Here is a 13,455-nt window from a genome sequence, read left to right as displayed (position 1 = left end):
TTCATTGTTTAGGTCGGTTTTAGATTTACAGAAAAATTGAGAATATAGTACATGTATGAGCAACTTCTCATCTACCCCTGCACAGTTTCCCCTACTATAAACATCATCATTATCGTCAGTGTATTTGTTATAATTAGTAAATCAATTTGGATACATTATTATTACATGAAGTCCACAGTTTAGATTTCCTTAGTTTTCACCTAATATCCTTTTTCTGTTCCAAGATCTCATCCAGGACATCATATTATACTTAGATGTCATGTCTCCTTAGGCTTGACTTAACTGTGGCAATTTCTCAGACTTCTCCTTGTTTTTGATGTCCTTGACAGTTCTGAGGAGGACTGGTCATGAATACTGTAGGATGACACTTTATTGGGATCTACCTGATGTTTTCTCAGGATTAGGCTTATCGGGTTACAGGCTGAGGGAGGTATATCACAGAAGCAAAATGCCATTTATTTTATTTTATTTTTTGGCTGTGCCGCGTGGCTTGCGGGATCTTAGTTCCCCGACCAGGGATCAAACCCCGGGCCCCCTGCAGTGGAAGTGCAGAGTCCTAACCAGTGGACCAGCAAGGAATTCCCCTAAAATGCTGTTTTAATCATATCCTATCAAGGGTATATATGATCAACGTGGTTTATGACTATTGATGTTGCCTTGATCAACCTGCTGAAGTACAGTTTATTAGGTTTCTTAACTGCAAAATTATTATCCCTGCTCCCTTTTCCATAATGTACTCTTTGAAAGGAAGTCTCTGTGCACAGTCCACACAAAAGGGGCGGGGAGTTATACTCCCCTTCCTCCAGGGCAGAGCATCTACATTGATTATTTGGAATTCACCATGAGAAATTTGTCTCTTCTCCCCCCACTTATTAATTTATTCAATAATTTATTTATGTCAGTATGGATTCATGAATACTTATTTTATACTTCGGGTTATAATCCAATACTACTTGATTTTCATGAGCAAATCTCTCCAGTCTGACCATTGGGAGCTCTGGCAGTTGGCTGCTAGTAAATACATTTAAACTTTCCTCTACATTACTAAATTAGATTCTAAGACTTTGGGCAGTTTATATTTCCACTCCACCATAGATTGAAGTTTTTATTTTTTTTATTTTTTAATTTTTTTTGAAGTTTTTATTTTTTATGGAGGTGAAATTCACAGAACACACCATTAGCCACTTCAAAGTATACAATTCAGTGGCACTTGGTATCTTTACACTATGTGGAGTCTCCACCTCTCTCTAGTTTCGAAACTTTTTCATCACCCCAGAAAAACACCCTGCACCCATTATGTAATCATTCCCAACTTTCTCCTACCTCCCATCCCCTGGTAACCACGAACCTGCTTTCTGTCTCCATGGATTTGCCTGTTCTGGATACATCATAAAAAAGGATTCATGCAATATGTGACTTTTGATGTCTGGCTTCTTTCAGTTAGCATAATGTTTTCAAGATTCCTCAAAGTTAATAGCATGTGACAGTTCTTTGTTTCTTTTATGGCTGAATAATATCCCACTGTGTGTGGGAGATACCACATTTTGGAGGTGGATTATTTTTAATTAATTTTTTTATTTTTGGCTGAGTTGGGTCTTTGTTGCTGCGCGTGGGCTTTCTCTAGTTGCGGCGAGCGGGGGCTACTCTTCGTTGTGGTGTGCGGGCTTCTCATTGCGGTGGCTTCTCTTGTTGCGGAGCACGGGCTCTAGGCACGCGGGCTTCAGTAGTTGTGGCTCACGGGCTCTAGAGCGCAAGCTCAGTAGTTGTGGCGCACGGGCTTAGTGGCTCCGCAGCACGTGGTATCTTCCCGGCCCAGGGCTCAAACCCGCGGCCCCTGCATTGGCAGGCAGATTCTTAACCACTGCACCACTACAGAAGTCCCCCACATTGTTTATCCATTCATCTGTTGATAGATGCTTGGGTTGTTTTGAACTTTTGGTTATTGTAAATAATACTGCTATGAACACTGGCATACAAATATCCATTTGAGTTTTCCAATGCCTGAATATATCCTGGGATAAATCACACTTGGTCATGGTGTACAATCTATTTAATGTACTGTTGGATTCAGTTTGTTGGTATTATTTACCCACCAGATCATGTCTGGCTGAGGGTTGACAGTTGCTCCAGAGGGCATTAACAGCTGCACATGCTGGGGGCCACAAAGACCTTGAAGGAGAAAATAGAAAAACACATGCATTCTTGAGGTAGGAGTTCTATGCACTCTGCAGTTGTCCACAACAAATGCAGCTGAAATCCAGGTAGGCCAAGGAGATAAGAAGCAGGGCACTAAAAGGTTACACTTACACATCTGAGTGCATATATAAATATAATAATTCCTTTCTCTGAAGCTACCTGGTGTCCTGCCCCTCCTTATTATTTTTCCTCTGGTATTTTCCAGCCTAGACTTAAAGGCAGCCCAAAACCCAGAACTGCACACTGTATGTAGACAGAAAGGGCTCTTTAAAAAACCCTTTCTTACTGGTTTGATGAGCAGGGAAGGAAGGAGGACCTATGAGTCAGAGAGAGTGGTGGTACGTACGCAGAACGGATCCAAATAGCACTGCAACAGCTTTGAAAACTGAAATGATGTTGGAACCACTGCCTGGAGAAAGTGGGTTGCAACCTACAACCTGAACCTAACTGAGCTGACTGCCTGACAAAACATAAATATCAACATTCTCTGCAGGGTTTTAAATAAGACCTAGAGTATCATAATATAATAGTACGATATGTTGTATATAATGTCCAAAATGTCCAGGATACAATCCAAAATTATTCAACATGTGAAAAAGTAGGAAATTTCCAACTACTCACAAAGGAAAAGAAAATCATCATATGCCAACACTAAAATAATGCAGATGTTGGAAGTATCAGACAAATACTTTAAAGCAGCAATTATAACTATGCCCAGGAAGTAGGAGCAAACACTCTTGAACTAATGGAAACAAAGTCTCAATAGAGAAATAAGTATTTTTTTAAAGAACCACATGGAAATTTCGGAACTGAAAAATACAATAACCAATATTAATAATTCACTGGATGGGCTACATAGCAGAATGGAGATGGTAGAGAAAAGAGTCAATGAACTTGAAAATAGAGCAATACACATTATCCAGTCTCAATGACAGAGCTGTGGGACAATATTAAAAGGTCTAACATTCCTGTCAGGAGAGTCCCAGAAAGAGAGGAGAAAGAAGTAAAATGCAGAAAAAAAATATTTGAAGAAATAATAGCTGAACACTCCCCCAAATAGCAAAAGACACAAGCCCACAGATTCAAGAAGCTCAGCAAATCCCAAGCACAACAAACTCAAAGAAATCCATGCCTGGACACATCATAATCAAACTGCTGAAAACTAAAAACAAAGAAAAACTCTTGAAAGCAGCCAGAGAGGGACAATCCATTGCGTACAGAGAAACAATGATTTGAATGACGATGGATTTCTCATCAAAAAACATACAGGATGGGGCTTCCCCTTCCCCAGTGGCGCAGTGGTTGAGAGTCCGCCTGCCGATGCAGGGGACATGGGTTCGTGCCCCGGTCCGGGAAGATCCCACATGCCGCGGAGCGACTGGGCCCGTGAGCCATGGCCGCTGAGCCTGCGCGTCCGGAGCCTGTGCTCCACAGCGGGAGAGGCCACAACAGTGAGAGGCCTGCGTACCGCAAAAAAAAAAAAAAAAACCATACAGGATGGAAGGCAGGGAAATAATATTTTTCAAGTGCTGAAAGAATTGTCAACCCCAAATTCTATTTCCCATGAAAATGAAGAAATGAAGGTGAAGTAAAGACATTCTCAAATGAAGGATAACTAAGGAAATTTGTTGCTAGGAAATCCTCTCTTTTAAAAAAAAGGTTAATGGAAGTTCTTCAAATAGAAGGGAAATAATACCAGAAGGAAAGTTGGAACTTCAGGAACAAAGACCAACAGAAATGATCAATCTCTGGTAATACACTATTTTCCTTCTCTTTAAAATGTTTGATGGTTGAAAGCAAAAATTAAAACATTGATGACGTTTTCCAGTGTATATAGAGGTAATACATGTGACAATTCCAACACAGAGAGGGGAGGAAAAAGGAAACTAAACAGTGGTTCTGCACTCCACTTGAAGTGCTAAAATATTAATTCTAAGTAGACTGTGGAAAGGTAAGTATGTATATTGTAATCCATAGAGCCATCTCTAAAAAGGAGAGAGAGATTGTGAAAAACTCAAGAGCTAAATTTAAATGGAATACTAAAAAATATTCAAATACAGGCATACCTTGTTTATGGCACTTCATTTTATCGCGTTTTGCAGATTTTGCGTTTTTTACCAACTGAAGTTTTGTGGCAACCCTGTGTTGAACAATTCTATTGCCACCATTTTTTCAACAGCATTTGCTCACTTCATGTCTCTGTGTCACATTTCGGTAATTCTCATAATATTTCAAAGTTTTTCGTTGTTGGGGCTTCCCTGGTGGCGCAGTGGTTGAGAATCTGCCTGCCAATGCAGGGGACACGGGTTCGAGCCCTGGTCTGGGAAGATCCCACATGCCGCGGAGCAACGAGGCCCGTGCGCCACAACTACTGAGCCTGTGCGTCTGGAGCCTGTGCTCCGCCACAAGAGAGGCCGCGACAGTGAGAGGCCCGCGCACCGTGATGAAGAGTGGCCCCCGCTCGCTGCAACTAGAGAAAGCCCTCGCACAGAAATGAAGACCCAACACAGCCAAAAATAAATAAAGAAAGAAAGAAATTTTTTTCCGTTATTATTATATTTATCATGGTGATCTGTGATCAGTGATCTTTGATATTACTACTGTAATTTTTTCTGTTTGTTTAGTATTTTTTAAATAAATTTAGTTTATTTTTTATTTATTTATTTTTGGCTGTGTTGGGTCTTCGTTGCTGTGTGCAGGTGCAGGCTCTCTCTACTTGCGGTGAGCAGGGACCACTCGTTTTCACGGTGCGCGGGCCTCTCACTGCGGTGGCCTCCCTTGTTGCGGAGCATGGGCTCTAGGCGCCCGGGCCTCAGTAGCTGTGGCCCGCGGGCTTCAGCAGCTCTGGCACGCGGGCTCCAGAGCACACGCTCAGTTCTGTGGCGCACAGGCCCAGTTGCTCCGCAGCATGTGGGATCTTCCCGACCAGGGATCGAACCCACGCCCCTTGCATTCTCAGGTTGACTCCCAACCACTGCGCCACCAGGGAAGTCCCCGTATTTTTTTTTAGAAGTTTTTTTTAAAAATTTATTTTTGGCTGTGTTGGGTCTTCCTTGCTGTGTGTGGGTTTTCTCTAGGTGTGGTGGGCGGGGGCTACTCTTCGTTGTGGTGTGTGGGCTTCTCATTGTGGTGGCTTCTTTGTTGCAGAGCACAGGCTTCAGTAGTTGTGGTGCATGGGTTCAGTAGTTGTGGCTTGTGGGCTCTAGAGCGCAGGCTCAGTAGTTGTGGCACACAGTCTTAAGTTGCTCCGTGGCACGTGGGATCTTCCCAGACCAGGGCTCGAATCTGTGTCCCCTGCATTGGCAGGCAGATTCTTAACCACTGCACCACCAGGGAAGTCCTAAGCATAGCTTTTATATGCACTGGGAAACGAAAAAATTCATGTGACTCGCTTTATTGTGATATTTGCTTTATTGCAGTGATCCTGAACCAAACCAGTAATATCTCCGAGGTATGCCTGTAATCCAAAAGAAGGCAGGAGAGAAAAAAAATTGAGAAGAATAAAGAAACAAAGGAGACCAACAGAAATAAACAATAAAATGGTAGGGAATTCCCTGGCGGTCCAGTGGCTAGGACCCAGCACCTTCAATGCCAGCGCCTGGGTTCGATGTCTGGTTGGGGCACTAAGATCCTATATGCTGCTCAGCACAGCCAAAACAATAATAATAATAATAATAAAATGGTAGACCTAAATTCAACCAAATCAAACTTTGAGATTATGACAGTCCCAGCAAACATCATGATTGCCACCTTGTGAGAAACCTTGACGCAAAGGCACTTTGTTAAGTGATGCCCAGATTCCTGACCCAAGGAAACCTCAAGATAATAGAGGTTTGTTGTTTCAGCCATTAAATGTGGGGACAACTTGTTACGCAGCACTAGGTAGCTAATACAGTGGCTGCATTTGGAAAAGAGTTTGCCACCACCTGGGTCCTGTCCAACATCTCTGGGTTGTTTAAGACCTCTCAATGAACCTATCTCACTCCTTACTCTCATCAGAGACCCGATTTCACTGTCCTGCTCAAGCATGGTCAAGTTATATCGGTCACCCAATGGCCCATAATGAGTAGGTGAAGAAGGGAGGATTTGATCCCAGGACTGTCTCACTCCAGATCTTGAGTGTTTGGTCATGTTGTCATGCATCTTGCTTCTCTAGATATGGTAGGAGACAAAAATGAGACATGTCTTAAGAATAATAACAAGTGGTCCAGTGGTTGGGACTCTGCACTTTCACTGCTGAGGGCCTGGGTTCAATCCCTGGTCAGGGAACTAGAATCCCATAAGCCATGCGGCATGGCCGAAAAAAGAGTAATAATCATAATTTCCTTCTTACTCTCCACATACCCGTCACTGTCTCCATTGTCTTGCAGCCACTAACAATAAACTTTCACATGACTCTCTCCGCCATTACAATGTCAGCTCCTTGCAGGAAAGGAATTTGTGTCTGTTTTCCTTGCTCCCAGAGCAATGCCAGGCGCTCAGCATTTATTGAATAGACAAGAACCAGTGTCTTCTCACTGCCTGGGCACCTCTAATAGGTCTGGGGTGGACACTGGAAAGTTGCCTTTTAATAAATTCCCAGTGAGGCCCTGACGCTCTGGAGAGTTTGAGAACTCCTAGTTCAGCTCTTCCTCCCTTCCCCACCCAACCTCGGGGCCAATAGCTTCTCGTGCCACACATACCACCTCCTTCTGGAATACTGCCCACATGCTCCCTCCTCCCCCAACCTGAACATCTATAGGGAGCGCTATGATTGCCTATTTTTTACTGGTGCCCCTGAGGCATCCTTGAAAGCAGAGTAGGTATATTCTGTGTCTCATTCTCTCACTTAATCCTACAATAGGCATGAGTGCTATGATCCCATTTTACAGATGAGCCAACAAAGGGCTTAAGTGGGGTCAGCCATGGGCAGAGAGGTATCTTGGGACTCTGGTCTTGAGATGGGCTGGGACCTGGGACCCTTTGCTGCAGTGCTTGAATCTGGACAAAGCTCGAGCAACAAAATACAAAGAAACTATATGGGATGAAAAATAACTGTGTGCGTGCGCAGTTGGGGAAAATTATGGACAAAAAGATAGAAAAGACTAAAAAGACTCAACTGCCACTTCTGAAGAGCCTGGACCAAAAACAGGACATTGGGAGCAAAAGCACGGTACTGAGCATGCCCCCTGCACATAACACCACCAGAGGGGTGGGCAAAACACCTAAGCCACCCCTCCAGCTCGACCCCTGGACACACCCTCACCCTCACTGCATATAAGAACAAGCTTCCCCCTTTCAGGGAGCGAGCAAGCAAGCGGACCTCTTGCTTGTTCTTGCTCCCCCCGCTGCTGCAGCAGGGGCCCCAATAAAGCCTTGCCTGAAATTTTTGTCTGGCCTCTAGTCAATTTCTATTGATTGGGGAAGGCCAAGACCACTGGTGGGTATCAGTCTGAACCTGCATCTTGTAACAAGAGTCGAAACAAACATTTATTGAGTACCTATTACGTGCAGGCTCTGATCCAAGCACTTCACACACATGAATGCCTTTCTTTTCCCAGCAACTCTAGGAGATGAGGACTGTTTTCTTCCTGTTTCCTAAATGAGAAAAGGAAGGCACCCAAAGGACGCATATCTTCCTTGAGTACCTGGCAACAAAGTTTCTCTTTTGATTCTGAACTCTGTTTAGAAATCTGGATGTTTTTAAGTTACTGTTTTTCTTCAAATATCACCATTATGAAGTCAGATAGAAAAATAAGTAGCTCAAAGGAAAAAGATCTGGAAGAATATATTGGGTTAGCCAAAAAGTTCATTCGGGTTTTCCTGTAAGATGTTATGGAAAAACCTGAAGAAACTTTTTGGCCAATCCAATACATCAAATTTAATGAGGCTTATCCTAGGAGCAGGGCAATGAAGAGTTACCATCCCTTCCTTTATTATTTTTGTTGTTGTTGTTGTTTTTAATCATACATGAAGACCTAGCAAAAAGATTCCCCAAAAGGCAGGCATATGGGAAAGAAAATGTGATGCCCCATCCAAATCCCCCCTCCCCAGCAAGGAACCAGAACTGTCCATGGTTTGCCTGCACACCCTATGTCCTCTTTCCTGCAGTTTATGGTCACCTCTATGGCCACAGGCAAAACTATAACTTAAGGTTTTATTTTCCTATGTATATAAAGACTTTCTCTTTCTAAAACAAATATTTCTTAATGTTTAACTTTTTTTTTTTAAGAACAAGCACACTTAATTTTTGCAATCAGAAAAAAAAAAGGCAGAGTGTCCTGTTTTTTTAGGCGGGGCTACCCACAAATTTGAATTTCAAAATGTGAAATATAAAGAGATGAAGTCACCTGGCCATCCCAGCTCCCAGAGCTAAGGGTACCTCATGAACTTTCCCGATACTTTCCCTGTGAACTTTCTGGAACGTGGGATCAATAATTAACTGTGGGTATTTCTGCTGCCAGGAGCAGACGCGGGGCCACCAGGCCCAGGGCTGGAGCAGAGAGCTGTTTTCCCTCAGTTAATGCCTTAGGAAAAGCAACATAACCAAGGTGGTGTGGTCATAAAAATAGCTACATGCTCCTTGGAGGGTTACTATGTTTTGCATCCTCTAAATCCCATAAGAATATAATGCAAGCCACATACATAATTTTAAATTTTCTAGTCGTCACATTAAAAAGGCAAAACAAAACCAGTGAAATTAATTATAATAATTTTATTTAGCCCAATATATGCAAAACACCATTTCAACATGAAATCAGTACAAAAAGTCAGTGATGTGTTCTTTCACATAAATCTTCAAAACCCAGCGTGCATTTGACGCTGATGGCACATCTGATTAGGACCTGCCACGTTTCAAGAGCTCAAATGCCACATGTGACCAGTGGCTACCCTTTCAGACAGCCCAGTTCTAAATGGTTTATCTATATTAACTTATGGAACCTTCACAATAACTCTATTCCCATTTCAGAGATGGGGAAACTGAGGCCCAGAAAGGCAAAGAAATTGCTCAAAGAGCTAGGAATGGACTCAAACCCAGACTGTCTGGTTCCAACATGTGCCCTCTTGACCTCTATACTTCTCATCGTCAATTCCAGCTGGAAGGAGCATTTGTGGTCAGCTGGCCTGAGTTCAAGTCCTGACTGTGCCACCTATAAGCCAGGTGCCTGCATGATTTGCTTAATTGCTCTGAAATTCAGATTCTTCATCTGAAAAAGGGACACTGGCACCTAGCCAGAAGGCTGAGGGATGACTTGATAGCCTAAAGAGAGCCTGGCACCCATCTGGCCCCTGGGTACACTTAGGCTCTTTTAGCTACTGCGATTTCTCCACTCACCAAATTCATTTGAGCAGAGCCCCAAAGAAGCTACCCAACTTTTGCACATAATGCATTCTTGGAAACGTGTTTGAATGTGACTTCGCAAAACTTGAACAATAGATTTCTGTGCTGTAAAGGACATTCCATTTACTAAGGACTGCACAGATTATGAAATCCCAAATTACTTCTCATCTCTTAGGTGTCATCGTCAAAGATAGATATCCAGGGTTTCGTACGTGTTATTTTAAAATGTAATTGGATTTGTCTTATTGTGTATTTTCTTGGTTCTCATTACAAGTTATGGATGCTTGTTGCAAAAAAAAAAAAAAACCAAAAATTTGATTGTTAGAGAAATATGCCATGTGGAAAGTAAAGGTGTTGTGGAGATCCACATGCAGAAATGCACACAAATGGTTTGTGTGTGTGCCCAGGGAGGGTCAGCGAGGCCCCAGCTGTCAAAGCATCAGAATACGGAAGTTGAAAGAGACAATTAAAATAGCACACAATCTTCTGAAATTTCATGGGCGCGTGCACACACACAGGAATAATGAACTACGAGGATGAAAAAATTTTTTCTGTTATTGATAATAAAAAACAAAGACTGATCAACCATGCTAGAGAAAAGATTATTTTTGTATTCTCTCTATAGAAAATGTTACAAATCATTGTCATATGAAGAGTCAATTAAAGAGTACACAGCCATAGGACTTCCCTGGTGGCGCAGTGGTTAAGAATCCGCCTGCCAATGCAGGGGACACGGGTTCAAGCCCTGGTCTGGGAAGATCCCACATGCCGCAGAGCAACTAAGCCCGTGTGCCACAACTACTGAACCTGCGCTCTAGAGCCCACGTGCCACAACTACTGAAGCCCGCGTGCCTAGAGCCCATGTTCCTCAACAAGAGAAGCCACCGCAATGAGAAGCCTGTGCACCGCAACGAAGAGTAGCCCCCGCTCACCACAACTAAAGAAATCCCACGCGCAGCAACAAAGACCCAACGCAGCCAAAAATAAAAAATATAAATAAATAAATGTATAAAAAAGACGAGTACATAGCCATAAAATGTGGGGAAAACGTTTGGAGAGGCATGTCTGATAGCTAATTAATAAAAATATTTTGTTATTTTATTTTATTTTTTTATTTATTTATTTTTTTTTGCGGTATGCGGGCCTCTCACTGTTGTGGCCTCCCCCGTTGCGGAGCACAGGCTCCGGACGCGCAGGCTCCGGACGCGCAGGCTCAGCGGCCATGGCTCACGGGCCCAGCCGCTCCGCGGCACATGGGATCCTCCCAGACCGGGGCACGAACCCGTATCCCCTGCATCGGCAGGCGGACTCTCAACCACTTGCGCCACCAGGGAGGCCCTATTTTGTTATTTTAAAAAAATAGCACACAATGCTTTAGTAGGTGTTGCCGAGTTGCCCTCTCCAAAGGTTCTACCAAGGGATGCCCTTTCCAACCAACGGTTTGGAGATTTCCCATTTCCCAACATCTCCAATTCTGGGCATCCCCAAATTTCTTCATTTGGTTAAGCTGAGGGGGGACTTCCCTGGCGGTCCAGTGGTTAAGACTCCTCGCTTCCACTGTAGGTGGCACGGGTTCTATTCCTAGTCAGGGAACTAAGATCCTGCATGCCACGCAGCATGGTCTAATTAATTAATTAATTAATTAATTAATTAAACTGAGGGGGAAATTGACTAGGTTGCAAAAAGTACACACATGCTCCAATTGGGTCCATTTCCTCCACAAATAAACCTCTGGTCACCCAGCATATGCCTCAAAAGGTTCAACTAAAGATCAAGATTTGCTGCTTTGGGCATGAGCTTCCCCTCCCTCCACTCTCCCCCCTGCTCGCTAAGCCCGAGCCATGGTGGCCTATAGATTTCTGCAATAGACCCTGCCCCTTCCCACCTCAGGGCCTTTGCACTTGCTGCTCTTTCTGCCCTGCACCTCTTCACCTAGTTAGTTCCTATTCATCCTTTGGAGGGCCCCCCTTGAGCAGGTTCTTGAACATGTCTTCCCTTTTGTAATAATATTACCCCCCTTACAGGATTGCTATGAGGATCAAATGAGATACATAGTTCAAAACACTTGACACTGTTTCAGAAAGTGTTAAGATTTCAGTGCATTGGGACTTCTCTGGAGGTCCAGTGGTTAGGACTCAGAGCTTTCCTGCCGTGACCCACAGTTCAATCCCTGGTCAGGGAACAAAGATCCTGCAAGCCACGTGGAGCGGTCAAAAAAAAAAATTCAGTTCAAGAGGCACCTCCTCCATGAAGCCCTCTCTGACCACCCTACAGGGTCCCATGTGTTGTCCTTTCTCATGGATCTCTCAATTTCTCTTTTTTGGTACATATCATAAATATAATTAAATAACTACTTGTGATATCATCCGCTTCATGTTTCTCTTTCCCATTAAGACCATGACTCCGGAAGGGCAGAAATGGTGCCAGACACCACGCCTAACGGATAGGAGGCACCTGATGCATGTCTGTCAAAGTAATGAATGGATGGATCAAATGGGCTCCATCTTTGACTCAATTATACTAAAGTGTCAGACGCTACACTTCTTATCACTGTTATCAGCACATCCATTTTCTCCCTTTCCACACCTTTTTATTAAGACAAAGGATAAAATGCAGAAATGTTCACACCACTCACTACAACCAAGCTACATCTGGCCAGACAGACCAAGATGGCCACAAAGCTCAAACAGAACTGTTGGTGGGTAGGTAGCGCCCCCATGTGTTCTCTGGGAATCTGTTTTTCTGATCATCTACAAATGCCAAAATTGAATACTCAGGTTGTATCTTTATTTGTCCTTCTGAATTGACTCTCACCCTTCTCCCCCTGCTCTGTGCCCTGACAGGCTAACTGCATGACTGGCTCCCTTACCTTCCTTGCCTGCTGGTGCAGCCAGTGAGAGGCTCCAGCAGGAGATGGGAGGGGAGGAGGGGAGAGAGGGCAGGGTCTTTATTCCCCTCTCCCTAAACATGGTCTGGATCTAGTGACTCAATTTTAACGCACAGGATGTGGCGGCAGAAGTGATGCTGCGTGACTTTCAAGGTGAGGTCTTGAAAATATACAATTTCCACCTGGCTTTCCTTCTCTTGGGTTGCTTGCTCTGTTGAGGCCAGCTGCCAGGTTGGGAGTATCAAGCTCAAGCAGCCCAAGTAGGGAGGAATTGAGGCATCCCTAAAACAATCAGCACCCACCTGCCAGTCATGTGAGTGAGCCACCACAGAAGCAAGATCCTCCAGCCCCAGTCAAACTTTCAGATGGCTGTAGCCCCAGTCAACATCTTGACTACGACCTTATGGAAACCCTGAGCCAGAAAGCTCAGTAAAGCCATTGCTGGATTCCTGACCCACAAAAACTATATGAACTGATAAGTGTTTATTGTTTTAAGCCATTACATTTGGGGATAATTTGTTATGCAGCAATAGAGAACTACAACACCTGGTAACAAGAGTCCCAGGCTCCCACCTCTACGTGGAACTCTCTTCTCCTACATTCTTCAGGTCTCCACTCAGATGTTACTTCCTGCAGGCTTCCCTAAACTCCCTTTACCCATCTCCCTGCCCCAGTTCATTTTTCATCCTGGCATGTATTCTCTCCTATCCCATTACATATTTGTTTCTTGTCTGTCTCCCCCACTAGAATGCTAGCTTTATGTGGGCAGGGATCTTTGTTTTCTTTGATGCTGTGTCCACAGTGGAACAGTGCCTGGCACAGAGTAAGCTCTCACTGTGGTGGCAATTAGGATGAGAATCTAGCAGACCTGAGTTGTGTGGGGGCTGGATCAGACTCCCACCTGTTTCTGCCTGCTCTGTGCCCCCCCTGACCAAGGGGTGGGACGTAGCTGTGACCTCCCCCTCCACTGGGTAAGTAGTAATTGGCAACTATACTGGGAGAGCCCCTCCATGTCTCCCCACTTCCCTCAGGATAAAATCCCAGGTCCTCT

Source organism: Mesoplodon densirostris, chromosome 3 (assembly GCF_025265405.1).
Source record: "Mesoplodon densirostris isolate mMesDen1 chromosome 3, mMesDen1 primary haplotype, whole genome shotgun sequence".
In the NCBI taxonomy this organism is placed as follows: Eukaryota; Metazoa; Chordata; class Mammalia; order Artiodactyla; family Ziphiidae; genus Mesoplodon; species Mesoplodon densirostris.
Note: the sequence above shows the minus strand (reverse complement) of the source record.